The 20785-nt window shown below is 49.8% G+C and overlaps 1 protein-coding gene across 1 annotated transcript in view; it reads left to right on the top strand.

Moving 5' to 3' along the window:
* Window positions 1-7661: 7661 nt before the first annotated feature.
* The window catches only part of JPT2 (Jupiter microtubule associated homolog 2), a 239269-nt gene continuing 226145 nt past the window's right edge, over window positions 7662-20785 (top strand). Inside the window, exon 1 of the mRNA XM_085628161.1 lies at window positions 7662-7785. The gene's annotated coding sequence lies outside the window, so the exon portion shown is untranslated. The remainder of the gene's footprint in view (window positions 7786-20785) is intronic.

Below are 20785 nucleotides of genomic sequence, written 5' to 3'. Positions count from 1 at the left end.
GGGGTCGTCATCCCTGTCCACCTCCATGGGTATCCCCCTTCTGGTGGCAATGTTGTGCAGCATTGCACATACAGCAATTATTCGACAGCATGTGTCTGGTTGGTATAGCATTGCGCCGCCAGTCTTGTGGAGGATACGGAAGCGGCTCTTGAGAATCCCAAAAGTCCGCTCTATCACATTCCTCGTGCTGATGTGTGCAGCGTTGTAGCGATGTTCCTGCGGGGTTGCTGGATTTAGGTATGGGGTTAGTATGTATTCCCGCAGGGCGTAAGCACTGTCACCTAGAAGATAGAAGCATAGACTTAGCATTGGTGATGTACATACATGTGTGGTGTTGGTGTGGGGAAGCGTAGTTCTACTTACCTAACAGGAGTCCCTCTCCAAATTCGCCATTGAGTAGTCGCCTGTGCATTCCACTGTTGCGGAAGATGTATGAGTCGTGTGTGCTCCCTGGGAATTGTGCCACTAGGTCCGTTATGATGTTGTTGGCATCGCACACAACCTGCACGTTGATCGAGTGGTATGACTTGCGGTTCCTGAAAAGGTACTCATTTGCTGACGGAGGGCATATGGGGATATGCGTGCAGTCGATGCATCCAATCACATGTGGAAATTGTGCCACCTGGTAGAATGCCTGTTTGGTGCGGTCCAACTGCTGTGGGGTTGTGGGGAAGCTGATGTGTCTGTGGAGCATTGTCAGCATGGCATCTAGGAATTTTTGGAAGAAGCGTGACAGTGCGCTTTGCGAGACACCTCCGGCAACCGCAATTACCCCCTGGAAACTCCCTGAGGCCAGTAGGTGCAGGCTGCATAGTACCTGAACGTGCGCAGGGATTGCATTTGTCCGGTGGGTCTGGTGCTGCAGTATTGGTTTCAGGTCTGCAATCAGGCGCATGATCATAGCGCGATTGAGGCGATATTTCTGGTACACCTCGTCCTCATTCTGGCCGAGCAGGGTTATGCGCAGTCTGAACACTCGCTCCTGGACCCTTCTCCTGCGCTGTCCTGCTGCATTGATCCGCATCCTCCTTGCAAGCACGTAGAGGGCAGCCATTTTGTGGGAGCCAACAGGGTCTCCTGGGCCAAATTTAAGGGTTTAGTGATTGCCTCAATCATTTGCACATGTAGGAATATTTATTTATTTTTTTTTTTTTTTTTGTGACTTTACCTCCAGGTTTTGATTCCCCTTATTTAGCTCTGGCAAAATAGCGATTTTTGGGATTTTCGTTATTAGCGAGTTTTGTTGCATTGGGGTGCGATTCGTTATTTGCTATTGGCAATTTCCGGGAGCTAATAGTGATTTCGGTAATTGCGAATTCGGTATTTAGCGATTCGGTAAATTAGCATTTTGGGTATTAGCGATTCGGTATGTCCGAGGTTATTTATTTAGCGATTCGTTATTTGCTCGGGTTTTGGGTTGATGCATTGGGATTGGGTATTTTTAACACAATACCGGGAGCTATTACCGAATCGGTATTTTACCGACTGGATTTTGGCTTGATGCATAAGGGTGCTAGTACCTCCCCGGCTGGAGGTGCATTACTGTCAGGAATCCCCTCCCACACATGGATTCCCTCCCACGATGCCACTTCCGTGAACCTGGTGCGCTTGGAGGAGAGCGGACTACAACTCCCAGAATGCCCTCCGGCAACAATTGCCTTATGCAACTCAAGAGTTCTGGTTACATAACACCAAGGGTAACGCCTAGTTTTCATGTTATGCAACTCAAGAGTTCTGGTTGCATAACACCAAGGCGAACGCCTAGTTTTCATGTTATGCAACTCAAGAGTTCTGGTTACATAACACCAAGGGTAACGCCTAGTTTTCATGTTATGCAACTCAAGAGTCATGGTTATACAACGCCGAGAGTACTACTTAAGGAGAAGATCACTGGGACTCGGCGTCGGATATTCTGATCTTTGCAGGAGTACCTGGTTGAGGTACACGGACCCGTTGGTGAGTTGAGCGGCGGAAGGAACATTCTAAGGAGCGGAGGAGAGGTGCTGGTGTGTACTTCCTGCCCGTGTCCTGTCCCGTTCTGAGAGCCGTATTCAACGTCATTGGGCACAAGTCCCGTTGGTAGAGCCGAAGCTCCCAACGGCCTGACAATTTGGAGAAAACGAGGTTGGTGCGAGCCGAAGCTCCCAACCCTCGTTCCTTGGGTAAACACACGCTTATGGCTAAGACGCTATCCAGGAGGTGTTTCCGCATCTTAGCCATCGACACTCGTAGGAGAACTGGGATAGGTAGAGCGGCTGCTCCCATCCATTCTCTGCGCCACCTTGGGTATCATCACTTAAACCCGGATACAAGAGACGCACACTAGGAGGTGTTCCCAGCGTCTTTGTGTTGTGACAGTACTCTGGGGGATACTGGTAGAGCGGCTGTTCCCAGGTGGTAGAGAGCCCGGCCGGGTGACTCCCACGTGCCGCCCCGTAGATTCCACAACCTTGGAACTACCCTTCACAGCGGTCGAGTGGCATTGTTGGCCACTGCTTAGCACTGTGCCCTCCGTTGGAGCATACCGGGTCCGGTGTGCATGCGGAGGACGGTTAGACGAGCTGTGAATGGGTATCGTACTTTAACTGGTGATTCCAGTACCGGTATTCTTTGTTGTCTGTAGTTGTTTATCTGTGTATTAAATCATCCTTAAACCTCCATTTCTCTGGTCCGTCGTCTGTTTGTCCCAACCCCGAGAAAGCCAGGACGTTACAATTACATCGAACCAAAGGGTGCTCCAGATTTTGGAACAGGGTTATACTCTACCCTTTCATTCCTTAACCTTCACATATCCAACCAGCACCATAACATCTTCTGGTCAATTTTCCTAGAAATTCAGATTCTGCCTGCAAGGTAGTGATAGAGAGAGCACCGGTTTCAGAAATTGGAACTGGTTGTTATTTTCAATATTTTCTGATTCCCACAAAGGAATCAATCCTAGATCTTTGCCCTCTGAACGTCTAAGGAAAGGACAAGTTCAATATGGTCACTCTGGTCTAAGTTCTGTCTGCCCCAGATCCAGGAGACTGGATGGTAGTACTGGACTAATGGGATGCATATTTTCATATCCCCATTTTACAGTCCCACAGGCCCTACCTGCGGTTTCAGGTAGGACAAGAGCATTTTCAGTTTTGTGTGCTCCCCTTTGGCCTGACCAGTGCACCTCTGGTGTTCACTAAAGTGATGGCAGTGGTTGGAGCTCATCTACGAAGGTTGGATATACCAGTCTTCCTGTAATTTGACGAATGGATCCTGAAGGTGGGCTCACCTCAAACAGTCAAAAAACGCCTCCAGACGATAGCCAACCGCTTAATATCATTGGGTTTTACCATCAAAGCCCCAAAGTCGCACCCGACTTCTTTGCAGAGGCACACTCTCATTGGAGCCATCCTACATACATTGCTGGTTCAGGCCATCCCTCAACCTCAACGAGTCCAGGATATTCGGGCTATGATCTTGATCTTCCAGCCTGCAGCCTGGATATCAGTGAGAGCGTCTCTGAGGCTTCTGGGTCTCTTGGCATCCTGCTTGTGTAACACACCAAGTCGCACATGTAGACTCTGCCACTGGAATTTGAAATCTCAGTGGGCTCAGCACCAAGGAAGTCTGTCATACTCCATCCAGGTATTAGAGGAGACTGTGAAAGACCTGTAGTGGTGGCTACTCAACCGCATTTGGATCAGCATAAGACCCCTCTCTCTACCCCATCCAGAACTGGCTGTTGTGACCTTCTAGAGCATGAGTGCCTCTTCCTAGTCGGTTGCTTTGCTGGTCAGGCTGGGGAGCTGCAAGTCGGTGGACCAGACTCTGCAGGTTTGGTGCCTGTGGACTGCAGGGCAGTAGCTCCTCTACTCCAAGGCAATTCTTGGGCGGTTTGTGAAGGCTGGCAGTCCTCTGGGGTTGGAGAGGTGGCGATCAGAGAATTCTGGTCTCCAGCAAAAGATTGTCTCCTCATCAGTCTGTTGGAGCTATGAGTGATTCACTTGGCTCTAAAGGCTTTCTTTCTGAAGATTAAGAGGAAGCAAGAACAGGGACTCAAGGACAACTTAACTGCCATGTGGTACTGTAACAAACAGGGCCATGTGGGGTTGTAGGTTCTGTGCTTAGACGCTGTACACCTTAAGAAGTGGCTGAACAATCAGGGCATATCTCTGATCACCCACACCTGGAAAAGTCTCTAAATGCCAGGATGGATGAACTCAGCCGGCGTTTCCGAGTGATTCCTAAATGGTAGTTAAAATTCAGAGGTGGCAAAGGCCATTTTCCAACAAGCATTTACAATGCAACGGTCTCGGCATTGTTAAAGTTAGAGCTATTGGCATTGCTCATGACATTATTCTATAGCTATCATTTCAGGGCCCGTTTTTGGATGCCGGCGTCTCCGCACCCCGCTGGCTCGAAGAGCTTGAAAAAAATAAAAGCGACATAATACAGATTGGAGACACAAACACACACACACAAACACCGCCCCCCCCCCAAACACCCACCCCCAAGGCCTCTGCTTACAAAGCATAACTGTATACATTTTAGTACGGAATAGTCAGCCCTTTTATCTAAAATGACTGGCACTCATCTCCTGAAAGTAGTGAATGAGCAGACTCCCAGCTGGTGCGAAGTACACAAACAGCGTTCTGCACGAAAGCAGAGTAATGACAATCTACTATACAAACGGTATACAAACAACTGCACCAGTGAACCGATTTATACTACACTGCCACCCCACGACCCGCCAATTACGGTGTCGTTGCAATTGGTTAACGCTAAGGTGCCAACTGCGTGATCTAAACTCTGAGTCCGAGGCAGGAACTTTGGCAGAGTCTTTTATCGGTGGATACAATTGCAGTTAATATTAAATAAACCATGCCTGCAGATTATCAAATATTGCAATTTGAACTATTTTATTAAACAACGTTTACATTCTCGGTATAACCCTCTTAGGTTTGGCAGCCTCAAGAAACACAACTTGCTGGTACTCACAGCAGAAGTGGCACCGCTCGCTGCCGACCGCCGGGGCACTCATGGGTTTAAAACGTAGGTGGAACACCGTAAGAAAACGCCCAGGTCTAACGCAGAAGTGCCTGCGCTTCCGCGCGTTAGGAAGTGGGGAACGTTTACCTTTGAATTCCTGTAAACATTCAGCTCTCACACACCGCAGGACCCCAGCGTTGTCCTTCTCTCAAGGACCCCGCGTACAAGGGGAATTAACGCACTGCCTGCGAAGTAGCGGAAGTAAAAACGCCGGTACGGCGAGTGTGAAGCAATAACACCAAAAGAGAAGGCAAGCCGTAAAGCAAACTGGGGAACCAGATCAGTACAAAGGAACGGCGTGCTTCTGTGGGGAATACGGAAGGAAAGTGCGGTAAGGCCTTGGCTAACCATAGGATCAGTGGAGCGAATGAGGAAATAGCTGCGTGCAACGACTCAGACAGTTTGGTTTGTTCAAACTGGGCCGTATCTCCTAATAAACTTACACCAGCCATAGCGCTGCAAGAATATGACGCACGGAATGATAGAACAGAGTGTTTCCATGGAAGAGGAGGGACGATACCATGGGCGGGTAAAGAGTGGGTCTTCGAGGGCCTCTCAGGAAGAGAGCGGACGTTAGATGAGTGCAGGGCGGAGGAGAGAGCAGGGGGAGAGGACGAGAACACCACTGCCTTTCTCCAAGGTTAATGCCTCAGAGAAATGCAGCATCGTTTTAGGATTCGGGGGCGTGTTTTTCTTTCTCTCCTCTTGCCATTGGCTGGAGGAGAGAAAAAAAACACGCCCAGAGAAAGAATCGAAAAAACACGCCCCCGAATCGCAAAAAGACGGGGCTTGTTTGGAGAGACAAACCTCTTCTCCAATGGCTGACCAGCATTTAAGAGGCCAGCCAATGGAGAAGAGGAGAGAAAAGAGGCGGGTTCAAGCCCCTCTTCTCCAAGTCATTAAATCTCGCGAGCGAGACTGCGCAAGCGCAGCCTTCGCTAGCTGAGACCTAAAAATGGGGAGAAGTCTGGGTTGATCTATTCATCACTGTGGAGGATGCTGGCTCTCTATATAGTGTAATAAATAGAAGTACACTGTGGAGAGAGTCCAGTGGGTCCCAAATTGTTTTACAGAGGCTAAAGTAGATAATATTAATGCTGTCTTTTGTGGCAATGCGGGCAAGCAGTTAGGCTTATCAGAGGGTAGTGCTAAGCATTTGTTGTACGCGGGTAATAAGTGAGACACACACTCGGAGAATAAATCTGAGACCAATTTACAAAAATAATTATTTTTATATATATTTTCGGACAAAGAACTATGTTCAAATGTAAGTACTGGCAGCCTCATGCATCAACCCAAAATCCAGTCGGTAAAATACCGAATCGCTAATAGCTCCCGGTATTAAGTTAAAAATACCCAATCTCAATGCATCAACCCAAAAGCAAAAATCGCTATTTAAGGAATCCTTAAATAGCGATTCTTTAAATAGGGATTCCTTAAATACCGATTCCTTAAATAGGGATTCCTTAAATACCGATTCCTTAAATAGGGATTCCTTAAATACCGATTCCTTAAATAGCGATTGCATTTAAGGAATCCCAAAGTGAGATTCCTTAAATGCAATGCATCAAAGTTAAAAAATTAGCGATTTCGCTAATAGGGGGAGCAAATTACCATGAAGATGAACTGCATGGTAATTTGCAAAAACTTTGAAAAATGCACTTTTGTGCATTTTTCAAAGTTTCATGTTGCGCACACACATGCCCTTAGAGCATGTGTGTGTGCAACATATGTGCACATATCATTTTCAGGGGTGCTATAGGGTGTCATTTTGACACCCTTGCACCCTTGAAATTGCATGAGCAATTTGCGAGAACCTACTGGTACTCGCTATTTGCTCATGCAATCTCTGATTCATTCCTATGGGCCTGGAGGCCCATAGGAATGATTGGGACGGCATTCCTTAATTGCTACTCGCTATTTGCTAGTAGCAATTAAGGAAAGTTAAGGAATCGCTATTTGAATAGCGATTCCTACATGCATAGCCTTTTGCTATTCCTTATTAGCGAATCCTTATTTTTCGCTAATAAGGAATCGCAAATGCTAATGTTGATGCATATGCCCCTGGATTTCTTATGAATTTTCACACATAAGCAAATAGTTCAAAGTTGTGTGCAATTACGCACCATAGAATTCTATGGGAGGAAAAAGAAGGTAGGTAAAGCATATGTTTTTAAAGTCTGCAATTTTTAGAAGAGCTTACTTTGCACATAATCGCTTCCTGTGTTTGCGTGTCACGGAGAGTTTTGGCACTTCCTATCACCAGCAGTGCCTCGCTCTGATTGGCCAGTTCACAGCTCATCAGAGCTTAGCCCGGGAGGAGCCAGTTGTGCCCCAAGGCATTTAATGCTCGCCCCAGCGCGGACGCACGGCTAGACTGAGTTGGGGCATTGTTTTAACATTTGTGTGCAAAACTGCTGCTAAGATTGTTTTTAAAGTCTGCAATTTTTAGAAGAGCTTACTTTGCATGTAATCGCTTCCTGTGTTTGCGTGTCACGGAGCGTTTGGGCACTTCCTATCACCGGCATTGCCTCACTCTGATTGGCCAGTCCACAACCAATCAGATCTTAGCCCAGGAGGAGCCAGTTGTGCCCTCTAGGCATTTAATGCTTGACGCAGCGCGGACGCGCCTCTGGTGTGCCAAAGCAAGCCCATCTGCGCCCGTCCACGCCAGGACGTCGCCAGGAGCCAGGCACTCTGCTTGATCAGAAGTACACAGACGAGTTTACTCACGTGAAGTGCTACTCGCTCTGCAAGGTGAGGGGGTATGTGGGAATCACGGCTGGGCCTCGGAGGATTGTCCTATTCTTTGCAGACAGTGCAAATTCTGGATTAACCCTCCCGGGCACTCCACAGACTTTGGTCCCAAGGTTCAGACCTACACAATTCCTAGTTTAAACTGTCACTCCCTGACCAAACACCACACTGAGGTGTTTGACCTCCTTCAGGAACGGTCCCCTGCGGTCCTATGTTTAACGGAAACCTGGCTCTCTGAGGTTTCTGTGGCTATACCGGCCCTGAACCCTCCCCGCTGGATATGTAATGAGTAGTCTGAATAGAACAGTGGGGGGGGGGGGGATCGCAATTGTACATAAAGTCCACACGTTCAGCCTTATTCCCCAAGACATACCGGACTGTGAGTGTGTGCTTTTTAAAATCACACTGACTGCAAATTTCACCTTTTCTGGGTTACTTATCTACTACCCACCTGGTCCATCAAAGAGTTTTAGGGAAGCCCTGGCGAATATTATCACTGCATTAGCACTCCAGACAGCTAATTTTAGTGTTATAGGTGACCTGAACCTACATTTAGAGTTGCAGGAGTCCTCTGACGTCCTTAGTTTCTCAGGGATATGGCAGCTTGCCAACTGGCTCAATTGGTCCTGGGATCAACCCATATTGCAGGGCATCTCCTCGACCCTATTTTTACAAATCTCCAGTCACTGGAAGTTCAAGCACCCCTTCCTATGATTTGGACAGATCATTTTCTCATTTCAATGCAATTAGCGTTAGCCGGCCCTAAACCTCGGTCAATCCACAGCCCCTCACTTAAACGCCCTTGGCATAAACTTGACCAGGCGGCTTTCCCTAGCGGTCTTGAGCACTCAACCTCCAGAAAAATCCTGGAATATGAAAGAGGCCGATGTGCTCTTTCAAGGGTGGGTTACCCGAGCCTTGGACACTTGTATCCCGCTCAATCTTACACACTCTAAAAGTGCACGGGCTAATGTCTGATTTAATGAGCCTCTGACCCTAGTCAGGAAGAACTGTAAGGCCCTGGAGCGAGCCTGGAGGCAATCTTATGATCCTCAGGCTAAAACGCAGTACAGAAATGAGATCACGGAATAACATAAACCTGTCCGTAAAACTATGGCGGCACATTACTCGAGTCCAATTACCACAAGTAATAATCCCAGTAAAACCATATTCTCTCTTTTGAAGGACTTGGTCACATCTTCCTCTGCCTCGGGCAGTACCATATCCTCTAGACTACAATGTGAAGAGCTGGCGAATTTCTTTCTGGAGAAGGTGGAATGCATTTATCGTAATTTTCACCTAGGTGAAACCTTCAGTGTCATGGGGAGGAACGTGTCCACGGGCCTTGAGATTTACTCTCTCGCTTCGCTCCCTCTTATCTCTCCTAAAGATATGGAAGCACTATTTGTCAAAATATAATCAGAGTCTCCAGATGACCCTCTGAGACCTGATGCTTTTCGAAAATTTCAACAGTGTCTTCTGCCTGAGTGCTTGGAGTTGATCAATCTATCCCTATCCTCGGCTGTGGTTCCGAAGTCCTGGAAGCACGCCGAAGTGGTCCCCTTACTGAAGAAACCAACATTAGACGTGTCCAAGCCGGAAAATGTCCGACCAATCTCGCTACTTCCGTTCCTATCCAAAATCAGGGAATCTCATGTTAACTCGATTTTAACTAATTACCTGGAAGCTAATTCTATATTAGATATATCCCAGAATGGGTTCCGGCATAGTAACAAGTGTGCTTTGCTGACGGTCATAGAACAGCTGCTGACCACCTCAGATGCCGGCAGAACTACAGCGTTAGTTCTGCTGAATCTGAGTAGGGCTTTTGACACGGTCTCCCACAAAATCCTGCTTCATCGCTTGGAGGAGATCAGGGTCAACAATAAAGCCCTTTCTTGGTTCTCGTCTTTCCTGGCTGATCAGACATTCCAAGTAACCGCTCTGCCTTTTTCCTCCCGTACTCACCCACTTCGCTGCAGTGTTCCTCAGGGGTCAGCTTTGAGCCCCACGTTATTTAATATCTACGTGAGACCACTGGTGCTGAAGGCCAAAGCCTGGGCATCTCCCTGGTGTCATATGCAGTTGACCCCAGCTGGTGATTACCTTCTCTAATAATCCCAGCCAGGACGTGGCGAAATTCAAAGCGGACTTAATGGCCATCTCTGAGTGGATGACGGCTAATTTTTTGCAGTTAAATTCAGCCAAATCCGAGATCCTTCTGGTAGACCAGGACTCCCATCTCTGGGACAACAAATGGTGGCCTCCTGCTCTCTGAGTACCCCCCCACACCCAAACCTGTGGTAAAGAATTTGGGCATTATGTTGGATAAAGAACTTAATTTGGAGGTGCATGCCAAATAGGTGGCTGGGAAATGCTTTGGTCTGTTGCGAGGCCTAAAGCCTATACTTGGTTTGTTTGACCCTCAAACGTGTCAGCTGATCATCCAAGCCTCTATCCTGGCCAGATCGGACTATTGTAACATGTTACTTTTGGGTTCCAATAAATCCGTGATTAATAGACTGGAGTGGCTCCAGAACGCTGCGGCCCGCGCTATCTTTGCCATCCCCAAACACTGTCATGTTTCCAACCTCCTCCATCGCCTTCATTGGCTGCCCCTTGAACAAAGAGTTCGTTTTAAAGCGCTATGTATCACGCATAAGATTCTCACAGGCATTGGCCCAGGAATCCTGAGTGATCTATACCCCTACTACGTACCCACACAAGCACTGCGCTCAGCGGATTTGGTCCTTGCCAGAATTCCACGAATACGAAGGGCTAGATCGGGTGGTTGATCTTTTAAGCGGCTGGCTCCCGCTTTATGGAACTCCCTCCCTCTACATATCCGTAGCAATCCTGATCACCTGACCTTCAGAGGCTGGTAAAGACCTGGCTTTTCTCCCACTACTAATTTCTTGCGTTGCCTCCTCACTCAGTGTTCTGCTTCAGTGCTGGGACACCTCGATGCTGGGGCAGGCATGCGCTATACAAGTATTTTAACATAAGATACTGCACAAACAGCTACAGAGGTTCACCTTATGGGTTTAGAGTAGATGGAAGCCAAGGTCCAATGTTTTACCAACTGTTTGTCGGGTGCATCCTGAATTCTGCTGGGAGCAGGGTGTATGTGGAGTTGGTAGCTGGCACTACGGAGTAGGGGGTCCCTATAAAAACAGGCAGCACAGGGGGACTTGCGGGCACGTCCGAGAGCTCCCAAATGGGGGCTAGGGTCGCAAAGGCCTTAGGGGGAAGGGAGCACACCCAGCTCGTGTTACCCAGGCTGGGGGGGCTGGGTACATAGCAGATAGGTTGGCTGGCCCCAGTGCGTATAGGTGCTCCTTGCGGTCAGGGGCCAACAGCTGGCAGGGGCAAATTCAAGACTGCTGGGCCACTCTCAATGTAGGTCTCTTGGATCTTGATGTTACACGGCGGCGGCTGGGCCAGGGGTGGCTCCTGCGCTAAGGTGGAGGAGCGTCGCCCCACTGCTCTGCAGCAGAAAAGAAAGGGAAAAAATAAAATTATAATAAGTAATGTTACGATCAATTTATTTTGGCCTCCTGCTGCGGCAGCTTTGCGTGAGAGGCGGGGTAGGGCTGCAGAGTACGGGAGGAGTGGTAGAACGCTCCTAAGTGCGCAATGACTGTTTGACCAGCCCTCTCGGGCTGCCCAAAACAGTCATGCACACTTTCCCTGTTCTCCATGTAGGCTGCAGTACAGCCTGCATGGAGAACACGTCCCCTCATCCAGCTCCTGGTTGAGCGCTGTGTCATGGCGCACAGACCAATCACAACGCTGCATTGCAGCGTTGTGATTGGCCAGGGGAGCCAGGCCTGTGCTTCCTGTTCCTGGAGTCAGATGCAGGAGCAGGGATGCGGGACTCGGCGGCAAGGAGGTAAGTGTTTATTTATTTATTTTTTTCTTTGCGACCTGCACCTACTCGACCGTCCCCACAAGCCATGCCGACCACCACTGGCCTGGGCTCTGATACAGTTGGTGTCCTGTAGGAAAATGCCCCTCCTTTGCATGGTTACCCCCATTGTCGCCTGACTTCTGATGCAACCCGCCTTGATGTGCCCTAGGACCCTGCCAATCAGGTTCCCAGAGCCTGTGTTCTTTCCCAAAATCGTACCATTGTATCCAAAATTGGCACATCCATGGCCACAGGTAAGCCCTGTGTAAAAGGTACCATGGGTACCAATGGCACTCTGACCAAGGAAGACCTCTGAAAACTGTAACACCCATTGTGCCACCCTTAGGGGCCCTGCACCTTAACCTACACACTGTGCCACAGTAGTCTGCGTGGTTTTTTGCAAAAAAATGTGGAGATCGACATGGCACCCATCCCTGCGTGCCATGCCTGCAATCCTCTGCCTAAGGCCTAGGTATGTCACCCCTTTTGCAAGGTGCACTAGTCTAAGGTGAAGGTACAGAGGCATGAGCCCTATACCGCTACAGTGTCTAAGTCAATTCGTAGACATTGTAAGTGTAGTAAAGCCATAAAGAGTATATGGTCCGGGAGTTGGTCACTACGAACTCCACAGCTTCATAATTGGTAGCAAACTTTTCAGCACATTAAACCCACACTGATGCCAGCGTGGGATTTAATGTAAAATTCACTCAGAGGGCACTTTAGAGATGCCCCCTGAAAAACGACGAGCCCTTTGTGGTTCCTGAATGACTGCCCGCCATTTGCCACCACCAGACAGGTTTCTGGACCCCTGGGTAGAGGGCATCCGCTCTCTGGGTCCAGAATCAAAGTCAATCCTGCGTAGAGGTGTTATGCCTCCTCACCCAGAATGGTCTAAACCCACGAAATGGGAAGCTTCAAAGGCCTGCCGCCTTTGGACACTGTCGCTGCCTTTTGCTGCCCCCAGAAACTGGCTCCCACCAGTTCTGGGCCCCACTTGGGTGGAGAATCGGCAGGAAATCCAAGTTAGGAAGAATGGTGTGCCCACCGTTGCCAACCCCACCCCTCAGATGAGGGAAGCGAGGTGAAGCACACATCTCAGTCCCCTCCATCTTGAAGATGAGGGGACTCCAACAATTAGGAAGAGGCTCATGCCCCCTCCCACTGGAGGGTGGCATATTAGGGGGTGTACCCACCAAAAGGAAAGGACCCGTTGGTCCCAACCTACACACCCCTTTAACACCCCTAAATTTAGTATTTAGTGGCGACCCTTGAACCTTGCCTCCCCAGATTCGAGGAAGAAAGAAGGAGGACAAAAAAGCTGTGCTTACCCAGGAAAAAAAACACGAGGACACCAACTGACTTGGCCCCAGCCCTACCGGCCTGTCCCAACCACGACCTGCCTACAGCAAAGAAACCGGCGTGTCCAGCAGCAGCAGACCCCTAGAGCACAGAGGACCTGCCCAGCACTCAACTAACAGATAAGCCTGGCGGAGTTCATAGAGTTTTACTCTGCGGAACTCCATGAAGTGCCAGAAAAACTCAGCCGTGCTCCGCGGAGTTCCGTCAGCAGTGGAGTCTGTTAAGTTGCACAGCTCACACTGATTTTTAGCGCCAGGAGTTTGTCCCACACTTCAAAATCAGCACAAGCTGCACTACCTTGTCGTACCAGAGGACACTGCTACTTTCTGCCGGCTTGAGGAGACATTCTACGCGAGCGGCTGCTTCCTCAACGCGAATGGCAGATTTCTCCAAGCGAGCGGTCGTAACCAGCCGCTACCACGCACCATGAGAAATCTCCCTGGGAGGAGGTCTAGAGCGTGATTTTTTTCTCGCAAGCACTCGCCAACTTACAGATGAGGAGCCGCTCGAGAGAAGAAACTCCGCTCCACATCACTTCGCTGACTTTTTTAAAACTCCACTTGGAGCGCAGAGTGGGCAAAATTCAGCGAACTTCGCCAGCAGAGAGGAATTCTTCACCCACCTCTGTCTCCCGTGACCACCAGATTTGCCTAAACCAAAGACTAAACCGCCAAGGTCCGGACTCTGTGATTCTGCACAACTCTGCGCCCGGCTGACAGGGCCCGAGGTCAAGTGGCCCCATACTCCAAAGAGGTCCTCCAAGCGGTCCTAAGTTGAAATACGGTGACCCCTGACCTCCCACAAGCTTTGAAACTAAACCTGCAGCCTTTACTTAAAGGGTCCTCCAGACAACGACCGAAGGCGTAAGACAACTGCTCCCTTGACCTAAGCGGTCCAGGAAATCCGACCGCGTTTGTCCGACGGACCCCGACCAATCGTAGCCTAAAGAAACCGAAGATGTAGCACAACTGCTCCCTTGATCTAAGCGGGCCAGGAAGTCTGACCGCGTCTGTCCGATGGACCCCGACCGATCGTAGCCTAAGGAAACCGATGCCGAAGACACCCGAGCCCTCTATGCCTTCCCGGCCTTGGGTGGCCCAACCGACGGTGTCCAAGCATTCTCCCAACTGAGCCTGCAACTTTCCGAAACTGACGATCTCCACTGAGAAACCCAGGGACTGCGAAGTCCGCTTTACCTCCTGCACCCAGCTTCCTCGGTGCCACTGGCTGTGCAGTTCTTGTGTCGGTCATTGGCTCCTGCAGTCCCGACCGCAACCTCAGGAGCTTTGCTCCCACACCCAAGTAGCCTGCTTGCCAGCAGACCCTAACCAAAGGCCCTTTTAGCCTGCTGGCTAACGTTGGGCCCCTGCACTCTGCACCCGGATGCTCCAGTGTTGCTGGTAGTACGACTAGGGTGTCCTCCTGGACCTTGGGGACTCTTTGTCCTAACCCTGAAACCTCAATCTTGTAAGTCAAATATTTACCTGCAAATACAATAACCATTTTCCTCCCACAGAGACTCATAGTACGAGATTTTGGGTCTAGAAAGTGTTCTATGTAGAACTGCTAATGCATGGGGAAAAGTGAGCACTATTGTAACGTAATCCGAAAGTAATCATAGAGTCTTTACTGTGTAATGCCAAGTATTCTGAAAAGTGATATTAACCTGCATTTCCTTGAACAGTCGTGCATTTGAAAGTACTTATTACTTACCGATACTGAGTCCTGTGTGCTTCTATAAATAAACCAGAAGTATACTTTTTTTTTATACTTACCTAATTGGTCTAGATTCTGTCTCTGAGCGTGTGACATCAGCCTTGATTGAGTGAATACAATAAATGCTTAACACACCCTTCTGATAGGCCTAACTGCTCAACCACACTACCACAAATAGAGCTGTTAGTGATTATCTAATTTAGCCTCTGCTATACCTCTGGGGATCCTCTGGACTCTGTGCACACTATACCTTACTTTGGTATAGTATATGCAGAGCCAGCTTCCTACATGTCCCAACTGGACCCTTGATGTCGGTCTTGGGGGCAGGGCTTCTGGTACCCCAGGGGCTGGTACTGCAGGGCTCCTGTTGGTCCTGGTGCCTCCACATTTGTTGGGGAGACAGATCTGACCTTCCAGAGCATGAGTACCTCTTCCTGGTTGGTTGCTGCGGCAGTCGGAATGGGGAGCTCCAAGTTCGTAGACCGGACTCTACGGTTTCGGTGTTGGTGGTCTGCAGGGGAGTAGCTCCTCTACTCCAAGGGAATCCTTGGGCAGTTTGCGATGGCTGGCAGTCCTCTGAGGGTCTTACAGGCCAGACAGTGGCAGGGCCTGACATGTCACCTCGACTGTCGAGTCTTTAAGAGGCCTGCATGGGTTTGTGCCAAAACTCCGCAGCAGGCTCTCAATTCTGGGGTTCTTTGTCCTCTTCGTCTTGAGGTCCGTTGAATCTAAAGTTCAGGGTTGATGGGTGCCACCTAAATACTCAATTTAGGGGCATTAAGAGGAGTACCAGGTAGTAGCCAATGGGTTGCCTAACTGTAGGGTGACTACACCCTTTATATGACCACTTCCTGTGGGAAGTGGGCATATCCCTGACCCTAATAGGCTGATTCCCTCCAACACAAGATGGAGGATTCTGAAAAGTGAAGTCCACATCAGGTGGCCCGCCTCAGGGGTGGTGCTGGCTGAATGTGAGCACACCTCCTAATGAAACTAACTTTCCCACCTGTCTTCCCACTAAAAAAAGGGAACAAGACAGGGGGGATTGGCATCTTCCACTGGCTGGTCGCTTTCCAAATGCAGCGTAGCCTTTGAAACTTTTCGCCCTGAAAGGCAGCTCCTGCTTGGATGAAGTGTGAACACTCCCGCTCAGAGCAGGCATTTTTCCGGCCTCTGAGAGCGAAGGCTCTCGCCCCAGGAAGCCAGAAACATGTCTAGTGGTGGCAGGCTGGCCGAGACCAGTCAGTCAACACACTAGTAGTTGGTAGGTTTTCAGGGGGCACCTCTAAGGTGCCATATGTGTGCATTTATTAATAAATCCAGCACTGGCATCAGTGTGGGTTAATTAAGACGAGGTGTTTGGTACCAAACACCTTGGGGTATGGTGAAGCCATCATGGAGCTGGGAATATCGTAATGATGAGTGTCCAGCCCATGTACTCGTTATGGCTTCCCTGTGCACTTCTAATATCTAAGGGTGAACTTTGGTATCACCGGGACACATCCACTCTCGAAGATATGCCCTCACATAGGTATAGTGCACCCTGCCTTAGGTTTGACTTACCTATACCACATATAGGGCCTCATGTAGGTAGCCAAATACCGGTCGGTAACGGCCGATATTCGGTAAATATGCCGTTACCGACCGGTATTCAGACAAGTGAGATGTAGGAGTCCAAAAACCACTTTTCGGTAAATATGAGGCGGTAAATACCGATTCATATTTACCGAATTCCAAAATACCGAATCAGAGTTACCGAATACATAATTAACGATTCGGTAAACATGAAGTGGTAAATATGAAGTGGTAAAAATTAAAATGACATGTAGGAGCACTCGGTAATTAAGAAATCCAGGAAAATCGGTAAATAAGAGTCGGTAATTAACACGGATTGAAAGCAGGTGGTAACCATCAACAGTGCAGATAAGCAATCCCAAAATGCAACAGCGTGGACAACATGGCCGCTATGTACGTCATTGCAAGGCGCCTACGTCTACAGGCAGCAGGACTGAGGGTGTGGCGATGGGAGGAACAAATCTACAGACAGCGCATCACACTATTCCAGCTGACTGATGCAGAGATACATGAGAGGTACAGGCTACACCCCGAAACCATCATGGACTTAATCAGGGACCTACACCCACTCCTGGACCATCCAATAAGAAGGGCGCACGCCATACCCCCACATGTGCAGGTGCTCTGCAGCCTACATCTGTTGGCATCCGGCAGTTATCAGGTGGTGATAGCTGCGGTGGGTGGGGTATCCCAGAGTTGCCTGTCACGTTTCTTCAGGAAGTTCCTGGGTGCCATGATGCAGAGAATGCACCACTACATAAGCTTCCCAAACACACAGGCTGCACTGCAGAAAACAAAAACAGACTTATATCACATGGCACAGTTCCCCCATGTCATCGGCTGTATTGATGGTACACACATCCCAATCTGTCCACCAGCTGACACAGAGCACATCTACAGGAACAGGAAGTCCACCCACTCCATCAATGTGCAGGTGATCTGTGATGCAGGGAACATCATCACAGATATTGTTGCAAAGTTTCCTGGGAGCACCCACGACTCTTACATCTTCCAGAATAGTGGGATCTACACACGACTGAGTGCCGGAGAATTCGGAGAGGGATACCTGCTAGGTAAGTAACAGTGACGCCCCTTGAAACCTGCAAATCATAGTGTATAGAGGCATGTCACTGATGGTTCCCTTTTACTCATCCAGGCGACAGTGCATATGCATGCCGTTCATTCATCCTCACTCCCTACCTACACCCAGCAACCCAGAGTGAGAGACGATACAACGTGGCACACAAAACAACACGCAATGTGGTGGAGCGCACGTTTGGACTACTGAAGAGCAGGTTCCGCTGCCTGCACAAGAGCGGAGGCGCACGCCAGTACAAACCCATCACCTGCTGCAAGATCATTGCCACTTGTGCAATGCTGCACAACCTTGCCACGAAAAAAGGTACAGATGTGGAACTAACATATTTTGAGGACAACGAGGATGAGTCAGGCCAGCCAGAGGGCAACGCAGCTAGAGTGCCAACTGCAATCGATGGGAGAGAGAGACGGGCAGAGATCACATGCAACTATTTCTGAGTAAGTGAGGGGACACAGCGAGTTGTGAGAAGTCATGACGTAGTTTTAATGTGGCACCACGCCATGAACACATGAACAGGCCAATCTGGCAATATACCATCTATACAAGGAGTATGTCCAGGGTTACGTCACCCAATGGGAAGTGGCTAAGCAGGGCTACATCAATGTTTGCGCATACGCGCTGCAGTGGTGGATTGCACGGCCTGTGCATCCTCACTAGAGCCAACCCCAAGCCGCCTGCTGCTCCTGCGTGCTTCTGGGACGGGGGGTGTGATGCTGCTGCTGGTGTCGATGCTCTCCGCAGCATCCCCTGCAGCAGTTGTCGACGCCTGACTAGTCAATAGCACCCCTAGTGCACTTGTCACCTGCACCATCCCCCGAGACAGGTCGCTGCAGCACTGTGTTAGGCCCTCCTGCATCGTCACAGAGCGCCGGCACAGTAGAGAAGTCGCAGTTGCCAGACGGTTGAGTGCCCTGCTGGTAGTGTCCCTTCTCTGGCGTTCCCGGCGCCGTGCTTCGATGTCAGCATCTAATTTGCTGCACAACTGCTGGATTGACTGGGACATGTCCCGAATGCCCGCAGCCATGCCGCTAATGTTATTGTCCATGTTGACTAATGTTGTCTTCATCACCCGCATGTGCCTCTGGACTGACATGACTGCCTTGGATTGCAGGCGCTGTTGTTTCAACATTTGGCCCTCGAGCCCCAAGAAGACACCATGGCCGTCAGTGGGTGCTGGTGGACTCTGGACACGCGACCTGCGGCGCCCTCTTGCTCCCGTCTGTGCTGCCTGTGAGGTGTGGGGCACAGTGGCATGGCTCCCTTCCTGGGGCCCGGTGCGGTCTTCTGGGCCCATGCTGTCGTCTGACGAGGTGTCTAAGGCTCGTAGCCTGGCTGCTGGACGCCTCCTCATTCTCACACCTGCAAGCGGAGATGTGGCCGGTGATTCGAACATGAGTGGCGATGCTGGCTCTGGTTGTGGTGATGCTGGCTCTCGGTGAGGTGATGCTGGCTCTGGGTGCGGCGAGGCTGGCTGTGTTGGTGGTGCGGCTGCCAGTGGGCCTGCTCCCTGGTCTGAACTTGTGCTGGCTGGAGGTGATATTTGTGGCCGGTGTGCCGTCTCTCCTGCAGCATGCCCTGTCCTGCATGATGTCACATCTGTGGACAGAAATACAACATTGGCTCAGTGTCCCCGAAGGGCTGCATTGCAAGCGTCACAATAAATCATTTCACATTCCAATATGTCCTCTGTCTCCTTGTGCCTCGAGTGCGTGACATGCCTTGTTGCCCTGTAACATTTACGTCATGGTTAGTGTTGCCCTGACTACATCTCCCGGAATGCATTGCCTGTCTGCACTGACACGTGTGGACTGCAGTGTGATTCTCGTTTCACAATGGGGGATGTGGGATAGGGGTAGGGGGGGCTACATTGCTGTGCTTTCGTCTTACCTTGGTGTGTTGCGGCTCTGGCAGAGCTGTCGGCGTCCCCAAGGCCCACGACGCTCTCCTGCTCGATTGTGGCCGCCACCAGCTCCTCCAGTTCGGTGAGGGCAGGTGCCCTGTTGGTTCCACCTCCGGTCTGGCTGGCCTCCTTCTGGATGTCGCCCATCTTCCTCTTGGTTACAATCCTCAGGTCATACCAGCGCTTTTTGAGGACCTCAATGTCCCTGTGGGTCACTCCCACAGCATTGACCTGCGCCTGGATGGCCAGCCATATGTTGCGCTTTTCAGCCTCAGGCACTTGCAGGGATTGCCTTCCAAACAGCTTCTGGTGCTGCTTCACCACCTCCTCCACCAGCACCTGGAGTTCCTTGGGGCTGAATTTCAGCTTCCTCCTCCTTTCCCCTCCGTCTCTCTGTGTTCTCTGGCTGGACATGCTGTTCGTTTACCCGCTCGCACATGCAACGGCTCCCTGCCTCTCCTCTGCACTCCAAGCCTCTCCAGGGTCGGCTAATTATGTACACCTGCCTGGGTGTGGCCACTTCGGCTAATTATGTACACCTGCCTGGGTGTGGGCACTTCCTGGTTGGGTGGGCTGTCGTTGCACAGGATTAGCTGTTTCGTCAAGTCATGTGATTTTATTTACCGAATCCGTACATACCGATTCGGTATTTTCCGATTCGGTAAATACCACCTCGGTATTTTCCGATTCGGTAAATACCACCTCGGTATTTTCCGATTCGGTAAATACCACCTCGGTATTTACCGATTCGGTGAATTCCGATTCGTGATTACCGAATGTTACCGAATCGGTAACTGTTACCGAATTTTTACCTACATATAACTTACCGATTCTAATTTACCGATTCGGTACGGCTCGGTATTTAAGAACCGGTAAAATTTATTTACCTACATGAGGCCCATAGTGCTGACTGGCATGGCACACAGGGATGTGGATGTGTGCCATGTTGACTTTGGTTTTCTCTGCACCAAGACACACAGGCTGCAATGGCAGTATGTATGAGCTTGGTGAGGTGTCTCCTAAGTTGGTAAAATTGTACTGCAGCCTCTTTAGGTCCAATGCCCTTGGTACGAGGGGTACCATTTACTAGGGACTTGCAAGGGATTCCAAAGAGTTTGCCAATTGTGAAACAATCGTACAGTTTAGGGAAAGAACACTGGTGCTGGGAGCCTGGTTGGCAGGAACCCAGCACACTTTCAGTCAAAGTATCACTAGATACTAGGCAAATGGCGGGAAGGTACTGCAACAAAAACCCAGTTTCCTACAACCTGCATTTTCCCAAATGTTACAAGTTGCAGTTCCTAAGGTGGTCTTCATTAGGACATGCCTTTCGTCTACATAGGGGCTCAGGACTCCTATATGCCTATCCACTCTGCCTCATTTTTCAATACTCTTCAAGATCAAGACCGGGCCAATGTCAATCTAGTGACTACGGACTGGG

Source organism: Triturus cristatus, chromosome 10, assembly GCF_964204655.1.
Source record: "Triturus cristatus chromosome 10, aTriCri1.1, whole genome shotgun sequence".
In the NCBI taxonomy this organism is placed as follows: Eukaryota; Metazoa; Chordata; class Amphibia; order Caudata; family Salamandridae; genus Triturus; species Triturus cristatus.
The sequence above is the reverse complement of the archived record's forward strand: the minus strand, read 5'-3'. Positions and strand labels throughout refer to the sequence as shown.